The sequence below is a fragment of the Epinephelus fuscoguttatus genome, linkage group LG17 (genome assembly GCF_011397635.1).
Source record: "Epinephelus fuscoguttatus linkage group LG17, E.fuscoguttatus.final_Chr_v1".
NCBI lineage: Eukaryota > Metazoa > Chordata > Actinopteri > Perciformes > Serranidae > Epinephelus > Epinephelus fuscoguttatus.
Window position 1 is genome coordinate 4,194,201 of NC_064768.1, and position 24,148 is coordinate 4,218,348.

Below are 24,148 nucleotides of genomic sequence, written 5' to 3' on the forward strand. Positions count from 1 at the left end.
AATATTAATCGCATCAATCATTAAATCATACATTTTTATAACCTCTGAATTAAAGGTTTCTTGGTATGTGGCTTTTAACTCAGGTTTCCATCGGTGTTTAAACATTAAATGGGTCATGTGTCCATAATCTTTTTCGGGATCATAATAAGCAGTATCTGTAAGAGTTTCACACTTTTCACACATCTGCCAAACATTTGTCCAAAGGATCAACACAAAAATAGATAATCTGTGCTAACAAACAAGCTGACACTATGGCATAGTCAATAACGCTGTTTCCATTATAATTAAGACAGGTGTAGCGCCCAATGCCTTTATCAGACCCAAATTTTCCATTTACAATCTTTAACTCTGAACTTTGACATAAGTCAATTAGACTGTGACGATTATTATTAGTCATTAAATCTTCACTGACCCTCTGTAGATCCATCATAGAAAAATCATTTATTTCACTGTTTAAAAGCATTTCGCTATCAAAAGACAGCCCATTTCTAATATTTGTTTCTACATCACCAACATTTAAAGAGTCACTCAGAATACCAGTTCTTGAATTGAAATCACCCAGCATCACTATTGGTAAGCTGTATTTACTGTTCAGAAATGAAATATCTTGGGAGACATTTCCAAAATAGTCCTTGTTGAAAAAAATAGATCCTTAATGTGGCACATAGACTGTTCCCAAGATGAATTCAAACCAAAAGGTGCTTTGGCCACTTTAGTCCACAGGATGGCGTCAGAAGTAGTGTCTTTTATCTCATGAACATAATTTGCAAACTAATTTTTAACTAATAGACAAACCCCATGTATACCACCATGTTTATAACTTGATTTCTTCTTTTCTAGCACGAAAGGAGTAAATCCATCACAGTCTGATTTACAGATATTATCTGTTTTGGTCTCTGTTAAACAAACAAAGTCATAGTCTTTAATGTATTCTGTAAGAATCCCAAGTTGAAATTTAGCACATAATCCACACATTTAGTCCAAGGAATTTGATATCTGTCTCCTGTTTAGTCTTAAATCAACTGGTAGAATTTTTACAAGTTACATCTTTGATACAAGTTAGATGTAGTGGGGGGTCAGCACTGGCCTAGGGGAAGTCTACATAGATCCCGACACTTTGGGCTTTTTCTGCAGACCATCCCAGTTTGGACATCAGCTCATCACCGGAGTAGATGATTTTCTTCACTTCCTGATCATTATCCTTAATGATGCAACAGATGTTACCGTCCATTGTCCAGGCTCTTTTAATCTCTGGATCCATCCTCACTTGTCTCAGGATCATTCCTCTCAAAGGCGTAAGGTCTTATCTAGTCCTACTCTGACACATCACATACCTGTGTGCTGCCACGGCTCGGCTTATCAGGTACTTCTGGGCAGTCATGACACCAATGAAGAGGAAATTATTGGACCTGGAGCCAGGCTTCTCGGTCGCCGGTAAACTGTTATATTGCAGTGGTCATATTGCTCCGCCGTATTCCTGTCTGTGACCCCTGTTCAACCCACAATTGGCAGGATTCGCCTTTCATTTCTGCGGCTGGTTGAAATCTGTAGTCACACAGCGTGCTCCTGAATGATTTCTTTTGCTTGCACAAAACTTATTTTTAGTTGCAAATGTGAGTAAAACGCTCACACTGTAACGGTCGCTGTGGATAACAGCAATGGATAATTGGATATAACGTCTGCCAGTGGAACGTGCTTTCATTTCCATACCTTCAAAGAAAGACCAGCTAACATTAGGCCTACACAGGATTAAGGAACTTGCTGCTTTGATGACCGTTAAACTTTAGGCTATCTGGCAGACAACAGGTGAGTGAAAATGTGCATTACCATCTCACTGTAAGCAGGCACAGCCATGATTTGTTTCATTAGCGCGGCGTTTCTCAACCACATGGCCAAAAAAAAAAAAAAGTGTATGTGCATGTTTTTTCCTATCCGAATAATAACTGGTATATTTGTACAGAAAAAATATCTGTCTCAAAGGCATTATTCGTGCCTATACAAATAACGTATTCGTATTCGGGCACACCCCTACAAGTTACCTCACTGACTTCAAATCCTGCTTCATAGATATATAATATGTATATTATATGTATATATTATATATGTACTTTTTTTTCCCTGCTCTAACATCATAACAAAGTCAAAGGCATGTGATAATGTGATGCAGAAATAGGCTATATATTCTGAAACTTCTGAGAAACATCATTTCAGTACTGTAAAATATTTCCAGGTACTGTATCTCTCTTGCTTCTTGGGCTGCTCTCTCAGAGTAGTTGTTTAAAGAGAATAAATTCAGAACAGGATGACTGAATATTTTGATTGTAACTAATGTTGTTTCCAGAGCAGCAACAGTAATTTTTACAACAGCAACGTCACTATATAAATAATATTCCTGGCATCACAATACTAAGTCAAGTCTAGCGAACTTCTGTCGGATCAGCTCCTGGAAAATTGCATTCTTCAACATTTTTTTATCCACTTTTAACTGGCATACTCTTGGCCAACTGTCTGTACCCTTTACACAATCTCTCTACATGACCACTGTTGCAATCGGACCTACCGATCCCAAGTTTTTACATCTAGCTCATGCCCTGCGCTAGCTAGGCGGCTAACATTAGCCTGCTTTTTGCACTAGCTAGCTTGTTTTTAGCATTGCCGCTAACGCTACTCATCTGTTGAAAAACCTAACGCTACTGGAAAGTTCCCGGACTCAACGCCCCTCCAACGCCCTCAGGCTTCTACTAACCCGGACGCTTATTCTCTGCAGCAGGCCCTATTACTGGGCCCCTGCCGGTAAGTTTCGCTACCTGATGCTCTGCTCCATGCCTTCTCTTGGCCTTCTCCGCTAATGCTAAGCCATTTCACCGCTGTGGGCTCCGTGTTGGTGCCCCTGTGTGTTATTCCCTGTACCTGTGCTCTCTCTACTAGCTACTCCTAGCTGCTTGCCATAAACCTAGCACATTTAGCCCCCCGTACTGGCCTTCCTTTTACTCTGTTTTCCAGCCACTGCATTCACCATGGCTCCACTCACCTCTCCATCCGGCTGCGTCAACTGCACTGTCTTCGCCGAGAAGGTCACCGAGCTGGAACAACATATTTCCACACTTTGCAAGATCTGTTAAGTCAAACTGCAAGTGGACACCATCATCTTCCATTCCACACCACCAGAGTCTCAATCAGCCACCAGTCCTGCCTCTGTTGCTGCCCCTGCCGATAGCACCTCTCCCCTAGTGCATGATGTCACAGCTCCCGATTGGGCAGCTGTCACCCCTGCTATCCCTCCACGGAACTCCAACACCAACCACTGCTGGATTAGACAGGGGGCTAAGCCCAGGTCCCTAGCCACCTCCACTCCTCAAGAGCCTACATCATGGTCCCAGGTCGCTCCTCACAGTAGGAGAGGCAAGCAGTCCCCTCAAGCACTCCACCACACCACCCAGCTTGACAATAGATTTGATACCCTCACCCTGCAAGATTTCCCTCCCCTACCAGCTGAACCCCAACCTTCACCACCACCTTCCCCACAGTCCAACAATGCACCGTCACTTCAGTCCCCTCCTCGGTGCCCTGCTCTCCCCGGAGCTCGCCACCTCTCCATCCCGCACTTCACTCCGGCTCCTAGGCGTTCTCCTGCCTCATCCTCCACCTGCGCCTCTCCACCCCCTCTGTCACTGCCACCCAGATCTCCATCAGAATCCTCTCTCCCCTCATCACTACTACCTCCTCGCCTCCTTTTTCCCCCGACTACTCTATTAATTGGAGACTCCATGGCAAGAAATGTCCGCTTCTTCAGTGCAGTTATGCACTGTTTCCCTGGAGCAACCGTCCCCGTCATTCTTGCTAAACTCCCCAGCATACTCCAAAAACTCCAGTCATCTGTCCACAGAATAATCATTCACGTTGGCTACGTGGATGCTTCCTGCCGACAGTCTGAGATCACCAAAGCAGAGTTCAACAAACTATTTCAATTCCTCCACACCATCGGAAAATCAGTCTTCATAAGTGGCCCACTCTCTCCTCACGGCTGTGGACATGGGATATTCAGCCATATCATATCCCTCCACATGTGGCTTCAGTCTGCCTGCAAAACACACTCTGTGAGCTTCATAGACAATTTCAATCTGTTCTGGGGCCAAAAATCCTTTTTTAAACCAGACGGTTTCCATCCGAACAAACTGGAAAGCCGCATATTAGCAGTTAACTTGCAGCATGCTGTTCATAATCAACCACATGACTGATTGTTTACACTCCCCATGCAGCTCCCCTCTTCTTCCTCTACGTTCCCAACTCAGAACACTACCACTTTCCACAGCTCCCCCTACAGGCCCCAGCTGTCACTCCCTTCTGCTGCTGCTCCCTATACCATTCAGCCTGTTAACTCTGCTAGATCGCACCATCCCCAACAAAAGCAACCCCATTAACATAAAATGCAATGACCCTACTACAAATTTTCCCATTCAGCCCATTATAACTATCAGAAACCCCGTCCCTAAAACAGAAATGCAAAACAAGTAAAAAAAAAAAAAAAAAAAAACATCGCAACCTCTGCCTGCTCACCCTCTCCTCACAGTCTCTCACACAACAACATCCTCTCAAGCTGGCTCTCCAAAACACTTGTTCACTCAACAATGAAGCACTCATCTTAAACAATTTAATAACTGACAATAATCTGGACTTCCTCTGTCTCACCGAAACCTGGCACAGCCATCTGGGCTATTTCACACTCAACCAAGCCACCCCCACTGGATACACATACATTGACCAACCCCGTCTCACTGGACGTGGCAGCGGTGTTGCCTCAGTCCACAAAAAGACCCTCAAAATCAACACTATATCCACTCCTTCTGTACCATCATTTGAGAACATTGCTTTTAAACTCCCTGGCCCCACCCTCCTTGTCATTGCTGTAATCTAAACCATATTCATCTTTTCTCTCTGACTTTTCAGATTTTGTCACACATCTCTCAGCCATCTCACCTTCAGTTCTACTACTTGGCGACTTCAACTTCCATATTGACAACACTAACAGTAAACAAGCGTCTGATTTGCTGGATCTCCTCGACTGTCTCAACCTCACTCAGCGTGTCAACTTCCCCACCCACTCCCACGGCCACACCCTGGATTTAGTCTGCTCCACTAGTCTCACCATCCAACAACTCTCCAGCATCAACCTCCACATCTCCGACCACCTGGCTATCATCATCAACATCCACCTCCACACCGGCCATACGCTGACCACCTTCAACTGTACAAAACCGCCCTCAACACTGCCCGCTCTGCCTACTTTTCAAACCTGATCCATTTTGGCACCAATAACCAAAAGGCTCTTTTTTTCACCATCAACAAGCTCCTCAATCCCAGTGACAATATTTCAAACTCATTCACCACTGAAAAATGCAGTTCTTTCCTCTCTTTCTTCCAATCCAAAATTGATACCATCTGCAGTTCCCTATCCTCCTCCCCCATCTCCCATTCCTCCTCCCTCCCCCCAGCTCCTCTTATCACCTCTCCACTCTCCAGATTTTCACCCGTCTCCCCAGCTGATTTGTCCAAAATCATCTCAACCATGAAATCCTCCACCTGCATCCTAGATCCCATCCCATCCTCCTTTGTTAAACACTGCTTCCCCACCATCTCCCCAATTATCTCTGGGATTATCAACTCCTCCCTCAACTTTTCCACTGTTCCCCATCACTGAAACTGGCTGTTGTAACCAGTGTTGGGTATAACGCGTTACAAAGTAACGCGTTAGAGTACTTTGATTACTTTTTGCAGAAGCGAGTAACCTAACGCATTAGTTTGCTGTTTGAGTAATCAAATACTTAAGTACATTTTCAAACAAGACATCAGTTACTTCCGTTACTTTTAGAACGCTTGTCCTTCAGCTCCGAAACAGCAACAGCTGTTGTTTGGTTTGTAATAACGGAGATAATGTTAAATCTATCAGTCTGAAAGAAGCCACTGAGCTTGTGGCTCACTACGTGGTCGGAAAAATGCTGCTGTTGTCTATGGTGGAGTCTCAATAGGTGGAGTAGGACTCGCTGACAGACATATTTCAGACTCAGGACTTGCATTATGCCTGGTACACGCTACACGCTGGTACTCACCAATTATCCCTGGTCGTCTTTCACGGTGTATGTGATGTCATCAGGTTATTCTTGTCCTATTTCTATTTTACTATTATTTGAGTCACTGTGTCTGTTCATGTGCCAGCCGACATGTTGTTGTAATCACCTAAAAGCGTCAGCAGATGGCAGGAGCTCCATTTGAAGCGCCATATGTAAACTGTCAAGTTACTGTATCTTCCACAGGAAGTTCTGACAAATGTTTCAGAAAATGGAGGGATTCTCTCAGCCGAGGTTATAAGTGTTGAGTTTGAAATGACGGTGCGATATGTTAACTTTACAAAGACAATGGAGCAGATAAAAAGTAAATATATAAACACACAGAGGGATTAATAAATAATGGACCATCTATAATGTAGTTTGTTTCAAATGAAGCTGGTGTAGTGTAATTTTTTATCCGGCTTATATCGTATCCGGTCTGAATTGATTGCATAATCATGTTTGTGTGTAAACTGCTATTAAAGTAGATATTTAGACTGTTTTAAAGAATAGATACTGCATTTAAAGGTAATGGGTAGACATAAATGTGAACTCTCAGTGACATCCTAGCTGTGAACTCTTGGTGACGTCTAAGTTGTAAACTCTCAGTGACATCTCAGCTGTGAACTAACACGGGGCCTCCTCAGATTTACTGCGAATGCATAGCAGATTTTCTCATATGGTGCTTTGAACTTTTAACAGACTTCATTATATACTGTTCTGAACTTTCAGGGAACTGTTAGACATACACATATATATGTCATATATGATGTTAAGATGTGATATACTCTACTAAGAATAATAACACGTGTGTAAGCTCAAACACCACACTAAGCACTGGATGAAGAGGGGAGCACACCCACTTGATTTATTGCCTACTGCACCAAAAAGGGTTCATGGACAGGTGAAGAAGACACACACACACATTTAAAGGATTGTATTACCTAGCACATGTGTAATGGATTATATTGTATGGAGCACACACACACACACACACACTCAAATGATTGTATTACCCAGTATATGTGTAATGGATCACTTTGTATGGAAACACGAGGGATTGAGCTGAGACGGAACAAAGAGAAGAAATCTGCTACCAATAGAAACGGGTTGAAAGGGGAAGGACAATAGAAATAGGCGGAGATCTTTCCGACCTCCGACAGCATATAAGCCAGGATAGTGAAAGCAATTTTTTAGTCATACTCCGGAGCCTGACTCATGAGTTTGTCTGTGTTATTGCCTGTGAACACAATAAACTCGATTGCACCAGATCCAGCTTGTCTCCAGTGATTTCCTAAAGATCTGCCAGCCGAACCTAGACCCAGAACAGACTTCAGAAGATACTTTGGAAGAAATAAGAAGGACAAGGTCGGGAGCCATCTGGCCCAACTTCAGGCACCGATTTTTGTCACTTCAAGTGGCGGTTTGCCAGCCAGGAGGCAAGGAAGGTCGGCCAGAGATCGGGAGCACGGGCTGTACGACAGACACACAGGTGGCGCCACCAAATAAGGTAAGCAGAGTTTTTCTGTTTAAAAACCGGGTGTGTCTGGGGTGCAGTGCTGGGAGCCGCCCAGGTCAAAGGTATTTGACAAATTCCTCTCCTAAAGAACCTAGTTGTATAATGTACTGATACTGTTTAAGAGAAACACTATTGAAAACGCAACTAACATCACTGGAGACGGGTAACTCTGCTGCAATACAGTGTGATCGTGGAGCGGAAAGAGTGAATGTGTGTGCGTGTGACTAACGAGTAGAGTATTTAAAGTAAAGTAAGAAAAGAGTACTCAAAAGCACATACGTGGATACCGCTGCCGGGACTTGCCAACGCTCCCTTTAGCCTGTAGGGGCGGGGGTGTTGATGCCAGCCGGCAGGCTGCGCGGGCGGAGTGCTGTGTAGTTTCGCGGATACCGCTGTTGGCTTGTCTAGCGCACTCTGAGTGGGTGCGTCTAGGGGAGGCATCAGGCCTGCATAGGCGATCTACCAAATAAAGTTAAAAGGCCTAAAAGCATCTGTGGATACCGCTGTTGTGAGGAAAGTGACCTTTCAGCCAAGAGGGAGGGGAGGTCACCGTAGACGCAACAGGTCTGAACGGGCAGATAGCTCAGAGAAAAGTTAAAAAGCTCCTGTGGATACCGCCGTTTGAGGGGGGGAACCTCTTGGCCAAGAGAGCGGAGGAACCACCCCCGGGAACGGGCCTGTACGGGCAGGTGGCTATAATAAGAAATAGAAAAGAGAAAAAACAAAAAAACAAGCAAAAAAAGTCGACTGATCGATCGCTAAGTGTAAATATTGTAATATACATTGTAATATGTCTGAAAGTAATCTGTAAAATAGTTAAACATAATCTTTGAGGATATTGTGCATGCTATTCATATAAGTGCTGTAAATATAGCTGTTAGTAAGGAAAATATAAATCAAAGAAGGTAGGAAGGTGTTGGGGAAAATTGTGTATGAAAAATTAGTAAACCATGTGGTGAGTGGGCTAAAATAGGATTAAATGGGAAGGGGAGTAAGTGTATAACAGACACTTAAGGGAATTGTTAAATAAATTAAACAAACAGGCTGCATAGTAGCAGCGCTGTGTTAATAAAAAAAGGAGGGAAAAATTTATTGGGTAAGTGTATAAAGTCATCCTTAGCAGCCAAGAAGCGGGGACTAACGTAACTTTTAGCTGCACCAAAAGTAGATGGAAGAAGGGGAAATCATTGAGGACGAGATTTATGTCCGACGACGAGATTTATGTCCGACCGTGAGGATGTACCATTGTTTGCTAGCTTGATGCTAATGACAGTAACGTTAGCTCAGCGGGTTGACAAAGTGCCTCCGCTGTTTCACACCATCATTTCCCCCTTTTACTCTGTGTGGTAACATCCCTAGAGGAAATATTAAAAACGCTGGGGTGTTGTTGTCATACAGTTTTCTACGGCAGCAGATCGTTCTGTGTTTCTACTGGTCAAAGTGACGGCTGTGATGGGAAAATTGGATCTCAGTGAAGGGCAAGTGGTCCATAACTTTAATTTTGGAGACAAAAAAATGTAGGCTTAGCGCCCTGTGGTTCATTGCCCAATAGGAAAAGTAGAATACTCAAAAGTACTCTAAAAAAGCTTGAGTTACTTTTCTCAGGGAGTATCAAATCAAAGCCCATCTCACCAATAATGACCTCTACGAACAATTTCAATCTGGATTCCGTACCCACCGCAGCACTGAAACTGCCCTCTCAAAGTAACAAATGACCTTCTCCTCTCCTCAGACTCCGTCCAACTCTCCATCCTCATCCTCCTGGACGTCACCGCTGCCTTTGATACCATTAACCACTCCATCTTACTCTCCCGCCTACAATCTCTCCTCAACATCACAGATGATGCCCTCACCTGGTTCCAATCATACCTTACTGAAAGAAAGCAATTCATCTTCATCAACAACTGCTCCTCCTCGACTGCCCCCCTGTCCCAAGGTATCCCCCAGGGTTCAGTGCTTGGTCCTCTCCTCTTCATCCTCTACCTCCTCCCCCTCGGTCAGATCATCCGTTGTCATGGCCTCCATTTCCACTGTTACGCTGACGACATCCAACTCTACATCTCCACCAAATCCATCACCTCTCAGACCCACTCCACCCTCTCAAACTGTCTCTCTGATATCAGACACTGGATGCAAACAAATCTCCTCAAACTCAACTACGACAAATCAGACTTACTTATAATTGGTCCAAATTCCCTCACCCTGACAGCCAAAGACTTCCATCTCTCTATCGACAACTCCACCCTCTCCCCCTGCCCCCACTGCCACAACCTTGGAGTCATCTTTGACAGCAATCTCTCCTTCAGCCACCACATCAAGCAAGTCACCAAATCAGCATTCCACCATCTCAAAAACATTGCCTGCTTCCGCCCCTCTTTCTCCGTCCCTGCAGCTGAAACCCTCATTCATACTTTTATTACATCTCGTATCGACTACTGCAACAGTATCCTCTATGGCACAACCTCCAATCTCCTAAATAAACTTCAGTATATTCAGAACTCTGCTGCCCACCTCCTACCCACACCCTCTCCCAGGACCACATAACCCCTGTCCTCCAGAACCTACACTGGCTCCCTTTTCCTTACTGTATCCAATTCAAAATCCTCCTGTTCACCCACAAAGCACTTCACAACCAGGCCCCCTCCTACCTTAAAGACCTTCTCCACCCCTACACCGCTTCCTGCACCCTCCGCTCCTCTGATGCCAACCTCTTCACCGTACCTAGAACCAAGCGCCGCACCCTGGGGGACAGAGCTTTCTCTGTTGCTGCCCCCACCCTCTGGAACTCTCTCCCACAACACATCCGTGGCTACACAGACCTCATCTCCTTCAAAACTGAACTCAAAACATACCTGCTCCGTTTTGCATTTAACTTACAAATGTAATCCATCCTACTTTTTTCTTGCTCCTCCCTTATACCCACCTAATTTTGTAATGTCAGCATGCTTATTTGTCTAAAACCTTGTCTATAACTAATTCACTCCTGTCTGTAAAAGTTTTTGAAAAGCACTCTATAAATAAAATGTGTTATTATCATTATTATTATTATTATTATTATTATTATCATTATCATTATCATTATCATCATCATCAGTTATTATTATCATCATTATCATCATTATTATTTTTATTAAGTCTAGTGTTTATTAGTCACTATAAGTAATTCCTCCTGTCCTCTGTCCTGCTCCCTTTCAGCTGATATGATTCACTGTGTGCAGTTAACATTAGTGCTGGTAGAGAGAGGAGGGACTGTTTGTCTCAGCCAGCAGTTTAAAAGTATCTGCCCACTTTAAAGATAAAACTAAGTTAGTTTACATACATACACTATCGCACTGATACGGTATTGAGTGTTGCTGTCATCAACTCAAGTGATTTTTGAGTTATGTTCAGTTAGTTTCCACACGCAGCTTGTGTGTGCGTGTATGTGTGTGTTTGTGGAACAGTTCAGCTCCGGCACAGAGTTCAGATGAGAGGCTGCATGATGATAATGAATTAAACCAAAATGTGTAAAAGTACCGATAAAAGAACATAGATACTGTCAGAGCTTATCAATACTACGCCCTTTCATAATTTATCCCCGGGCTAATTAAATACCGAAATTCAGTACCCATCCATAGTCCACACCTAAAACGCTAAACAGTGTTGCCCCCTCCCCGTAAAATCAGCAGACCAAACATACCCATTTAAACACATGCAGAGACAGACACACACATACAATGTCCTTTTTGTGAATGGCCTCCATGTAACAGAGCTCCAAGTAAACAAACACATCAAGCATTTTCCATAAAAACGTATGATAAAAGCCAATTCACAATCAAACTCCAAGTGCAGCCACACATTTTGACAAATGAATGCAGGTCTGATTGCTGCCTGTCGGCCAATCGTTCAAGCTAGCAGCAGTTAGCTGCTCAGATTAGGCGTCACAGATAGACATGCTGAGACTTTTGTCAATACGGACATGCTGCACATTGTTAGCTCTGTTACACTCTCCACAATTCAGTCATTAAATTCATCTTACTTTTTTTTTTTTTTTGTGCAGTTAGACAATACATACAACATACAGTGGACAATGTTACATAAGACGATAGAAAAACATTCATTCATTCCAGAGTGGAGTGAATGTGGAGGGGCCCAATGTGGAGTTAGTGACTTTGTGAAATTTCCACCAGGCTGTCAGAGTTGCTGATATTGTTAAAGTTTTGAAACATGGATGGTGTTTGATTGTCTGGCTGAGGAAGGGGAGATCTGAGGTAACGATGTTGTTACAAAATGTCTGCTCTATGTCTGACCATGTACTGTCTGATTGGTGGGGATGGGTCCATTTAGCTATGTATTGTAACTGATTCGCCAGGTAGTAGTTATAGAAATTGGGTGCTGCAAGTCCTCCTTGTGTCTTTGGTTTTTGTAAGGTAGTGAGTTTAATTCTTGCTGTTTTGTTTTTCCATGTAATTTAGTTTTTTAATTAATGCAATGCGACCTAGTAATGAGAGTGGTAGGTTCATACGATGGAGGAGGTTGTCAGTTATTGATTTGAGTAGTGGTGTGTAGTTGAGACTTTGCAAATCTGACAGCCTGGAGGAAATGTTAACACCCAGATATGTGATATGATTGGTGCATATAGGAATAGGAAGTGTTTGGGCTGCCATATCCCCACTGTTGCTGTGTAGTGGAAGGACTGAAGATTTCTGCCAGTTTATGGAGTAGTTGGAGACTTTTGAGAATGATTCTATGGTTTTGAGTGTTTTGCGAAGGGATGTGTGGGGGTTATGTAAGAAGAGTGAAATGTCGTCGGCTTAAAGGCTGATTTTGTGGTGTGTGTTCTGTGACTGGATTCATTTCATATTGGTGTTCTGGCGTATTGTTGCTGCTAGGGGTTCAGTGAATATGGTGAATAAAAAGGGAGAGAGTAGGAATCCTTGCCTAGTCCCCCTGTGCAGCATGAAAGGTTGTGAGGTTAGTCCGTTGGTGATAACAGTGGCTGAAGGTGCTGTGTATAGAATTTTTACCCAATTAATAAATGATTCCCCAAAGCCAAATTTTTGCATTGTGGATATGCGAAATGACCAATTAACCCTATCAAATGCTTTTTCTGGGTCTAATGTAGTAATGATGGTTTGTTCTTGTTGTTGTGAAGAGTAGTCGATTATATTGTATAGTCTGCGTGTGTTATTGCAGGAGTGTCTGCCTTTGATGAAACCGGTCTGATCTGGATGAATTATGGATGGAATTACTTTTTCAATTCTGTGGGCAAGTGTTTTGGTGGTAATTTTGATGTCAACATTTAGAAGAGAGATTGGGTAACTTGATGGTAATGATGGATCTTTGTTGGGTTTGAGGATTAATGAAATAGTGGCTGTGTTCATGGTTGGTGGCAGTCTGGAGTTCTGTTTTATTTCTGTGATGGGTCTTGTGAAAAGTGGGGAAAGAATGGACCAGAAGTGCTTGTAGAACTCAGCAGAGAAGCCATCAGGTCCAGGTGATTTGTTGTTGGGCATGAGTTTGAAGGCACGAGATAATTCTTTCTCGGTTATTGATGATTCAAGTGTGGCTATTTGATCTGAGGAGAGCTGTGGCAAGGTGATGTTATTAAGAAAAGAGTCTATCTGGTCTTGATTTGGGTTTATCCCTGGTGAGTATAATTTTGCATAGAAATCTTTAAAAATGTTGTTTATTTCATCTGGTGACTGTGTTGGCTTCATCTGGTGACTATGTTGGCTAAATTCATCTCACTGACACCACCCAGCTCGCAGTTTAAATTACTGTACGCCGTGTAGCAAAAGCATTTTAAAACAATAGCTTTGGTTAGCCAGTTAACCGAGGCCTACAGCTAATAACTGGGTGTACAGCCTAACATTAGCTCCTATAGCTATCTACTCCACAATTAAACACTCCGTAGCAGCTTCCTAGTTTGTTTTTACACAACAAATTTACAACTCATAAAGCATACTTACTGGTTGTGATCCCAATCTCCAGATTTGTCCAACAAAGAGAATTGTCCCATCTTTCAGCAATAACTGCAGTGCAAATCTAGCAGTAATCTGTTGCCAGTTTGTGAAGCAGTCTTCAGGAAAATAGAGGGAACACAATAATTGTGAGGAATTGTATCAAAAATAAATTCCAACCACTTCTTTGTTCCTTCATCCTTTGGTAGTCCAAACAAGGGTAATTTTTGGTCACAATGAAGAAAGCAGTGTCTCCTAGACATGGCGTCTCCTCAACAGTTCCCTAATGGTTCAAACTCTGCAGTCTCTCTCCTCCGCCTCTGCTCGGAGCAGGTGTGTTTAGGGGTGCGGCTCAGTGGCCGGTAGTGAGGCACTGTGTGCCATGCTAATTGCACATTTTTATGAAATAAATTTGTACAGGTAACGGCGGGAAATTCAAACGAGCTGTTTCAGGCAGGTCAGGAGCTATGTGTCTTTAGGGAGACAGAACTCCCTTTAGCCTGGACATTTTTTTTTTTTTTTATCTCAGCAGACTTTATAGCAGTAGAAAAATGCCATACAACACACTAAAGAAGAGGGAAAACCCCAAAAAGCATAATAGTAGTGATGGGAGGTCCGGCTTTTTTCCAAGGTTTGGCTTGGCTCCCTTAGAAGAGCCGGTTCTTGCAGCTCCAAAATGGCTCTTCATTTAGTATCACTCGGAGCCCTCTATTTTAGCCTAATGTAACAATTATGAATGGTTTGTGTGTTGGTAAGCAATTTTTCATTCAGTGTTTTCATAAAAGCCTTATTTTTATGCATTTTTTTGTTACAAAAAAAATACAAAGTTACCATTGTTTGACATTTTAATCAAACCTTTAAATGAACAACTGAACACAGAACCAGGACGTGGTATACCTGCGGTTTTCGGCAAGACAGTGGATGCAGCAGCAGAGGAACTTGGCTCAAAACAGTACACTTTTCCAGGGTCAGTGGATGGAGGATAGAGAGCTTGCCCTTGTTTCTCCAGCTGCACGGACAGGTGGGCGCTTCTTAAATGTCTGTGCAGGTTTGTTGTTGACCCTGGTCTGAAGAATATTTTCATTTTGCAAATTCTGCACTCAGCTTTGCAGTCGCCAGTGTCATTGAAATGGAGCCAGATGCTGCTTCTTTTTCAATTTTTGCTCATTTCTTCACTTTTTCCCCAACGCGCTTGCATTGAAATCCGGCTCCCTGATCTCTCTGTCACTCTGTGTGTACATGGCCTGTACCACTACACTCACTGTCTTTGGAGCCCCCTTCCTTCTTTCACATAATGGTATGATCCTAGTCTGTCTGTCCTTACTAGTTACTTCATTAAAAAGTAACTCAGTTAGTAACTCAGTTACTTAAACCAAAAAGTAATGCGTTACTGAGAAAAGTAACTTTTTAGTCAAGTTAAGAATTGTTCATATACCTATATCTGACTTGACTATCTTTTATTCTTTTTATGGCTAAATGTTTTAGTGAAAGGGAACTTCAGTTTGTGAAGGAATATTGCATGCTGCACACCATTTTAAAACCTGGCCAAAAATAACGGAGTAACGCACCGTTTGTTAACGGTAACTGGTGACGTGTTAGAGTATTTGTCACTGCCAAAACTAACAGCATTACTGTAACGTGTTACTATGTTTGTTGTTGTTATGTTTGTTATGGATACAATCAAAGTCAGAGAGTCTGTCTGTCAGAGAGTCTGTCTGTCAGCAAGAAACATTTTTTTACGTCACTCACAGTCATTTCCATTCAGTCACACTAAGGCTGAGGCTCGGGTCAGTGAGTTACAGAATTTTAATTTTCCCTGAAACATTTGGCCTGACAAATCATCTCCCATGTTCAAAAGACATCATAACTATATTCTGGGTTATTAAATAATGAATTCACAATCAGAACATCAATAAATACAGATACAAATAATGAAAGGCCTAAATCACATAAACACATTCTGTGACTCTGAGCAGGACACAGTACAGATTATAAATATAGTACACAGGTTGTTGTTCATGTGCAGGTGGTTGTTAGACAGAAAGAAAACACTGCTGCTCTTCTACTGATAACTGGATCTTTATCATTATATATGTATATATAACATTATGTGTGTGCAGACACAAGCTCCATTAAAAGTTTCTATAGCTGTTAATAAAGCCTCTTGTCAGTGGATCCAGCTGTAATCAGCTGCTGTTGTCATCAGAAACGGATGTCGCTTCACGTAATGCTTCAGAGGAAAGGACATCTCATTCCAATATAATCTCAATATTTCCACGTTTTGTCTCTCTTCCCGTCTCATCCTTGCATCTCTACCGCGTGTCTTACGAGGGCGGAGCTAAGATGCATAGAAGAGACGCAAGTGAGGGAAACGTAGATGTGAAATCAGGTATTGGTATGAACCCTCCATTTCCCTGTGCCCAACAAACTATTTGCTGACAGCTTCTCACCCTAAACCAGAACTACAGCAAGTACCCTCTACCTCAGCAGCAGCTAGATACTAATTACTGTGAAATAAAAAACAAACAAACAAAAAAAGACGTAGATTGATTACACAGGAAGGTTAGGGCAAGGAGGTGATGGGTTGGTTGCCTGGCAACAATAAAAAGGCGCAGTCAGTGTCAATTTTATTTATATAGCACAATTCATTACAAGTAAACTCAAAGTGCTTTACATTAAAAAAAAAATATATATATATCACACAACATTAAAATCCAGAAAAACATCAAGACAATTATATAGAACCCCCTGCCCTGTCACATAGCTGCACATGTAAGACGTGCAGCCATATGATTAGGACACCCCCCCCCCACACACACACACACACACACCCACACACACACACACACACACACACACACACACACACACCCACACACACACACACACACACACACAGCCAAACCATTAAATGCTTTATATACTATTAGCAGGATTTTGAAGGAGATTCTGTGTTGTACTGGGAGCCAATGAAGTGATTTCAGTATTGGAGTAATACGATCAAATTTACGTGTACGTGTGAGGATTCTGGCTGCTGCGTTTTGAATGAGCTGGAGGCATCCTACTGATTGTTTGGATAATCCTGTGAATAGAGCGTTGCAATAGTCTAATCTGCTTGAGATGAAGGCATGAACCAGTTACAGCAAAAATGTACTCTAAATTAAAGTCTGCACTGTTCCGCCTTATTCAACCTGAACTTGATTTTATTAGTAATTTATACCCAATTAGCCTCTAATAAGATCAAGTTCAGGTTGAATAGGGTGGAACGGTGCAGACTTTAATTTAGAGTACGGTTTTGCTGTAATTTATACCCAATTAGCCTCTAATAAGATCAAGTTCAGGCTGAATAAGGCGGAACGGCGCAGACTTTAATTTAGAGTACGGTTTTGCTGTAATTTATACCTAATTAGCCTCTGATAAGATCAAGTTTAGGTTGAATAAGGCGGAATGGTGCAGACTTTAATTTAGAGAACGGTTTTGCTGTAATTTATACCTAATTAGCCTCTAATAAGATCTAGTTCAGGTTGAAGAAGGGTCACTATGTATTACTACCTACAAATGGGACTCCAGAGAATGAACCATCCAGGCAACAAGGGATTTGTTGGTGTTTGTTTATTTTCTAACAAAATATTTTACCTCTTGTTTTTGTCTAATTTGTTGAAAAGTACATCTTGTTAGCTCTCATTAGGGTATAATTGTGTTTGTTTAATTTCTAATAAAATATTTTACCTCTTGTCTTTGTCTAATTTGTTGAAAAGTATGTCTTGTTTGCTCTCATTGGGGTATAATTGTGTTTGTTTAATATCTACTAAAATATAATTACCTCTAGGTTTTGCTTATTTGTTGCAAAGCACGTCTTGTTAGCTCGTATTAGGATATAATTGTTTCTCTTTAGTGTCTAAATTGTGAACATATTTCTACCTAATTTGGTACAAACTACGGATTGTTACGTCTTATTAGAGCAATGTTGTCTATTTTACTGTCGAATAAAGATTATATTAGGTGTAGTTTTTTCTAATTTGATACAAAATATGGCTTATTACCTCTAATTAGCGTACTGTAAAATAAAGTGCTACCGAAAAGTCTTCTTAATGTGTCATAATATGAGGATATTGGACTGGGTCCCTGATGAGCATTTCACCAAACTTCAAACTTTAAATATTTTTGAACTTTATTTGAGCTGTCATAAATTTGATGTTAGAAAAGAGTGATATTTTCCTGTGAAGTAATTACCCTAAAGTTGCAGCTTTTAGTGCACATGCAGTTTCTGGGAGCATGACTTTTGCTCAAGGTGTGACAACCCCAAGTGGGGTGGGGTTGTTTGGATCTGGATGTGTGTGTATGTGGTGTCTTGCTCGCCCTCTCTCCTTTCTGTTTCAGAGCATGATTGGTCATGGGCCTCCGGTGTGTGCCTTAGTGGGCGGGGCTGCGGCTATGAACACCTGTAGAATCCGCCCAGCCTGTCTCTGGGCTGCTCATTCCCGGCTTGACCCTGCAGCTCACCTGTTGTCCCTTTTCATTTTAGCTTGCATCCAACACACACCCACAGCCATGCACCCGCAGTCACTGCTGACATTCCACATTACAGATATAGATTGTTGTGTTTTGTTAGCCTTAGTTTCTGTTGATTACGTTTGTTAAATAAATATCATTTGTAGTTACATTCCCTCTTGCATTTGTTTGTCAGAGAATTGAGCCAGCTCTGACAAATGGGGGCTCGTCCGGGATCCCACTTCTGACACCACCGGTCGGAGGGTTAGGTGATACGCGGTAGGTGCGCATTTTCTGGAGGTTCCCGTTAGGCTTTAGGGCACTTTCTCCTTTGGGATTGTGTCGGTTTGTTTTTTTTTGTAGTGCTGTGGGGAGCGGTTAGTGTTGGCTGCACAAGCAGCCTTCTCGGGGGCACTCCGTGGGCTCGCCTGTGGTGATCCTGCTGGTTTCGTGCTTAATCGACCCGCTGCAGAACTGCATGAAGACCAGGGCTGAGGTTAGCCAGATCCTGGGTTAGGCAGTTAGGGGAACGCTCTGGGGGGCATTGGTTGCTCGTTGTGCACCTAGTAGTGTGGATCCGGCTACAGGTGAATATGGATTTGTCAGCTTTTTACGAAGCGCCTGGTGCGGTGTTTTTGGATTCGTGTAAGAAGGATCAGTTGGTCGAAATTGCTGAGCAATATGGTATTGCGTTGCAAGAGGGAATGCTTAAGGATGAATTAAAAATGTTTGTGTTGTTGACGTTGTTTGAGAAGGGTGTGTTACAGAAAGAGCCTGCGGCTGAGCCGGCGGCCGCGGCTGCGGTGAGGTCGGAGTCAGCCTCGGTGTCTGTGGGGCAGGTTGGGGTGCTCTCGTTTGAGCAACAGAGAGAGTTGTTGCAGCTGCAATTGGAGCTGGAGCGGACAAAGCTGAGGGTTTTGGACCGCGATAGTAGGATGTCTGACGCGTCATATGAGTCGGGGTCTGTGGCGGGGCGTGAGGGCTGAGATCTGACTGCGAGTCTGCGCCTTGTGCCTCAGTTTAACCAGCGAGATCCCGACACTTTTTTCACGTCGTTTGAGCGCGTGTCAGAGACCAGGCAGTGGCCAGATGGAGATAGGGTCCTACTGTTGCAGTGCGTCCTCACTGGCAAGGCACAGGAGGCGTATTCGGCTGTGTGCGCAGAGGAGGGTCTGACTTATGAGACGGTGAAGTCGGCTGTCCTCAAGGCATATGAGCTCGTTCCGGAGGCATATCGCCAGAGGTTTAGACATTGGCTGAAGTCCGATAAACAGACGAATGTAGAGTTTGTGCGCGATTTGACCACTCATTTTCATCGCTGGTGCGCAGCGGAAAAAGTGGATACATTTGACGGGCTGTGCCAATTAATCATCATGGAGCAGTTTCAAAACGTTGCTCCTCAGCGCGTGGCCGCCTACTTGAATGAAAGAGGGCCAGCTACTGCGCTCAGAGCGGCCGAGTTGGCGGATGATTTCTTGCTGATCGACGCACAGGTCTGGTTCTGCGGAGGGGCGCGAGCGAGTGGGTGATGGCAGCAGTTTTACGCGCGGCCGTTTTTCTAAATCAGGTCCGGCCCGGGGCGCGTCAGCCTCGGTGCGCCCAGGGCGTTCAAGCCTGTGCAATTTCTGCCATGGGGAGGGTCACTGGAAGGACCAATGTCCATTGTTAAGGCGTAAGAACGTCACGCCTTCCCCAGCTCCGGCCATGTTGTGCGCTAGTGCACGGGAGGAAAAGGCGGTGGAGGTTGGTGCCACTGACAGGTCTGGGTTTGAGCCTTTCATCATAGACGCGCAGGTGTCCTTGGTGGGCAGTGCTGAACGTGTTAATATTAGAGTGTTGCGCGACACGGGGTCCCGACATTCTTTTATTGTGCAGTCGGCACTTCCTTTTTCTGCTGATACGCAGGCTGGAGACTTTATTGTGATGAGGGGAATGGAGCTCGGCTTCGTTCCAGTGCCACGCCATGTTGTGATGTTGGATTGTGATTTGGCTAAAGGTGTGTTTTCTGTGGGTGTGCGGCCCGAGTTGCCTTTGCCGGGTGTGTCAATGATTTTGGGCAATGACATCTGTGGAGGTCAGGTTTGGCCCAGTGGTCCCCCGCCACCTGTGGTGGTGTCCGAGCCGTTAGAAGTGGTGTCTGACAGCTCGGCGCTGGACGTTTTTCCTGTTTGTGCCGTGACGCGCGCTCAGGCTAAAGGTGTGTCTGTACCATCGGAGGCTGCGTCTTCAGTGGAACCGGTTCCATTGCTTGACCTGCTTCCACTGGTGTCCAGAGATGAGTGGATTAAGGCGCAAAAATCTGATGTTTCGTTGTCCTCGTTGTGGGATCAGGTTGTGCCGCGTCACCAGGTTGGCGATGTTGCACAAGGCTACTTTGTTCAGGAGGGGCTCTTGGTACGTAAATGGTTGCCTTGTGTTGAAGATGTTGTGGGGGCGCCTGTGTTTCAGGTGGTGGTGCCTCGGGATTTTTGTTCCCAGGTTTTGAGAACTGCACATGATGAATGTGGTCATTTTGGAGTGCGTAAAACCTATCTGTATGTGCTCAAACACTTTTTCTGGCCGCGGGCCAAGACGGATGTGGCTGCCTATATTAAAACATGTCATGTGTGCCAGCTGACGGGGAAACCCAACCAGCGCGTAAAGCCGGCGCCGTTGCAGCCCATTCCTGTGGTGAGTGAGCCTTTTGAATATCTGATTATAGACTGTGTGGGGCCGTTGCCTAGCGCTAAGTCGGGTTGTAAGTATCTATTAACTGTAATGTGTCAATGTACTCGCTACCCGGCGGCTTTTCCGCTTCGTTCTATCACGACTAGAGCTGTGGTTAAAGCACTTTCACAGTTTATTTCGGTGTTCGGGATACCTAAGGTCATACAGACTGATCGGGGGTCTAATTTTTGCTCGCATATGTTTGCTCAAGTGTTGAAAATGCTGGGGGTGAACCACAACCAGTCCACGCCATATCATGCGCAAAGTCAGGGTGCTTTAGAGCGCTTCCATCAGACGCTTAAGTCCTTGCTGCACGCGTACTGTACAGAGCTGGACCGAGACTGGGAGGATGGTCTCCCGTGGTTGATGTTGGCGGCGCGAGAGGCTGTGCAGGGGAGCACGGGCTTCAGCCCGAACGAGTTGGTCTTTGGGCACTCGGTGCGCGGGCCGTTGGCAGCGCTGAAAGGTGGGTTGGTTCCTACCGAGGCACCCCGAAACCTGATTGATTTTGTTAACGGCTTTCGGCACCGGCTGTTTCGGGCAGGTTTGTTGGCGCGAGAAAAGCTGGGGCAGGCTCAGATGAAAATGAAGGCCCAGTATGACCGTGGTACGGTGCGCCATGAGTTCAGTCCTGGGGACCAGGTCCTTGCACTGACACCGCTGGTCACGTCGCCATTTCAGGCTAAGTTTACTGGTCCATACACTGTGTCTGAAAAAGTCTCTGATTTAAACTATCGTGTCGCTACTCCAGGTCGGAGGAAGTCGTCTCAGCTGTACCACGTGAACCTGTTGAAACCATATTATCGGCGCTCTGGGGATGGTGAGTGCGCAAAAGGTGACGGGGGTCCTGCGCTTGCAGTGGACACCTGCAGTGTGGCGCAGGAGTCTGACGGCGTTCCTGAACCTGATGATAGTTTGTTGAGTGGTAGGTTGAAAAACTCTGAGTCGTTGGGTAATCTGGATTCCTTGTTGTTGCACCTTCCTGTAGAACAGAGTGTCAAGCTGGTGGAGCTGATCGGGGAGTTCCCGCAGCTTTTTGGTGATGTTCCATCTCGCACCACTTGGATTGAGCATGATATCGATGTGGGTGAGGCGCAGCCGATCAGACAGCGGTTTTACCGCATGGGACCTGAAAAGCTTAGCCATTTGAACTCTGAGATTGAGTACATGCTTAAGAATAACATTGCTGTTCCGTCTGCGTCCAGCTGGGCGTCGTCTTGTGTGTTGGTGCCAAAATCGGATAACACTCCGCGGTTTTGCACAGACATGAGGAAGGTTAATTCTGTCACCAAGTCCGATTCATTTCCCTTGCCACGCATGGATGACTGTGTAGATAGAGTGGGTTCTGCTAAATTTGTGTCCAAGTTCGACCTTTTGAAGGGCTATTGGCAGGTGCCCTTGTCAGAGTGAGCAAGAGAAATTGCTGCTTTTGTGACCCCTTCAGGCCTCTACTCCTACACTGTTATGCCCTTTGGCTTAAAGAACGCCCCGGCCACTTTTCAGCGGCTTATGAATCGGGTTGTGCATGGGTTGGAGGGCTGTTCAGTGTATTTAGATGACTTGGTAGTATACAGTGACACATGGCATTCGCATGTGCAGAGAATAAGAGCATTGTTTGTGAGGTTGGCTGAGGCACAGTTGACAGTTAACCTGGCTAAATGTGCCTTTGTTAGGGCAACTGTTATTTACTTGGGCCGTGTGGTGGGTCAGAGTAAAGTTTCTCCTGTGCAGGCCAAGGTGCGAGCTGTGTCTGAGTTTCCACAGCCGACTACAAAAAAAAGAACTCCAGCGGTTTCTGGGTTTGGTTGGCTTCTATAGAAGTTTCTGTCGAAATTTCTCTACTGTTGTCTTTCCCCTGACTGAATTGTTGAAGGCGGGAACTAAGTTTGCATGGTCTAGTGAGTGCCAACAGGCCTTCGAAAATGTGAAGTCTTTGCTGTGTTCATGTCCTGTGTTGGCTGCCCCACGGTTTGACAGACAGTTTGTGTTGCAGGTGGATGCTAGCCAGGTCGGGGCCAGTGCCGTCCTGCTCCAGGGAGGGGATGAGGGGGTGTTAAGACCGGTCTGCTTTTTTTCTCGAAAGTTTAACCATCATCAGGCCAACTATTCGGTTATAAAAAAAAAGAAGCATTGGCACTCATTTTGGCCTTGCAGCACTTTGAGGTGTACGTGGGGGGGACGGCACCTCTTATTGTTTATACAGACCACAACCCTTTGACGTTTCTGGGCACCCTGAAATTTCCAAACCAGAGGCTGGTCAGGTGGTCTCTCTTTTTGCAGGGGTACGATTTGGAAATACGTCATATTAAAGGGCAAGATAATGTCTTGGCAGATGCGTTGTCGAGGGCGCCTCTGCCGTAGAGTATAGGTTGGGGTATTGGGTCAAGTGTCGTGTGTTGTCTATTGTATGTTCTGACATTTAATTTTATCCCTACTTCTACTCTCCTGCTCTTCCCCTGTCTTCCACTCTCTGAAATAGGCTTCCCCGGTACCAGGTTGCGGAGTATTGGGGGCGAGGGGGTGAGTTATGGTTGGGTTTTGGGAGGGGAATTATTCATGTTATTTAATGTGTGGGTGTTATTGTGAGAGGGGAAGTTGTAACTGGCCCAGTCGCTCCTAGGTTTTAGTTGTGGGTTTGGTGTGGCGGTTCCCCTTTGGGGGTCCCATCTTAAGGGGGGGGGGGTGTGACAACCCCAAGTGGGGTGGGGTTGTTTGGATCTGGATGTGTGTGTATGTGGTGTCTTGCTCGCTCTCTCTCCTTTCTGTTTCAGAGCATGATTGGTCATGGGCCTCCGGTGTGTGCCTTAGTGGGCGGGGCTGCGGCTATGAACACCTGTGGAATCCGCCCGGCCTGTCTCTGGGCTGCTCATTCCCGGCTTGACCCTGCAGCTCACCTGTTGTCCCTTTTCATTTTAGCTTGCATCCAACACACACCCACAGCCATGCACCCGCAGTCACTGCTTACATTCCACATTACAGATATAGATTGTCGTGTTTTGTTAGCCTTAGTTTCTGTTGATTACGTTTGTTAAATAAATATCATTTGTAGTTACATTCCCTCTTGCGTTTGTTTGTCAGAGAATTGAGCCAGCTCTGACAAAGGATACAAATAATTAATTTGTTATACAAAACAATAATAATATAATTAATTGACAGAGGATTTTCGAGACACGAGCAGCTTAATGTTTGACCTTGCAGAACTGCATATTGTTTCTTTGTCTTGTGTTTAAAGTCTGGTATACACTGAGGGCTGAATTCACAAAAGGATTGTGTGGCTTTTGCGGCCGCTAAACCGGTAAAAATGGAGTAAACAGATACAGTCTAATTCACAAAGCACGCGCAGAGGGTGAAATGCTCCACTAACTGCGCTGCCAAGCAGATTGCGT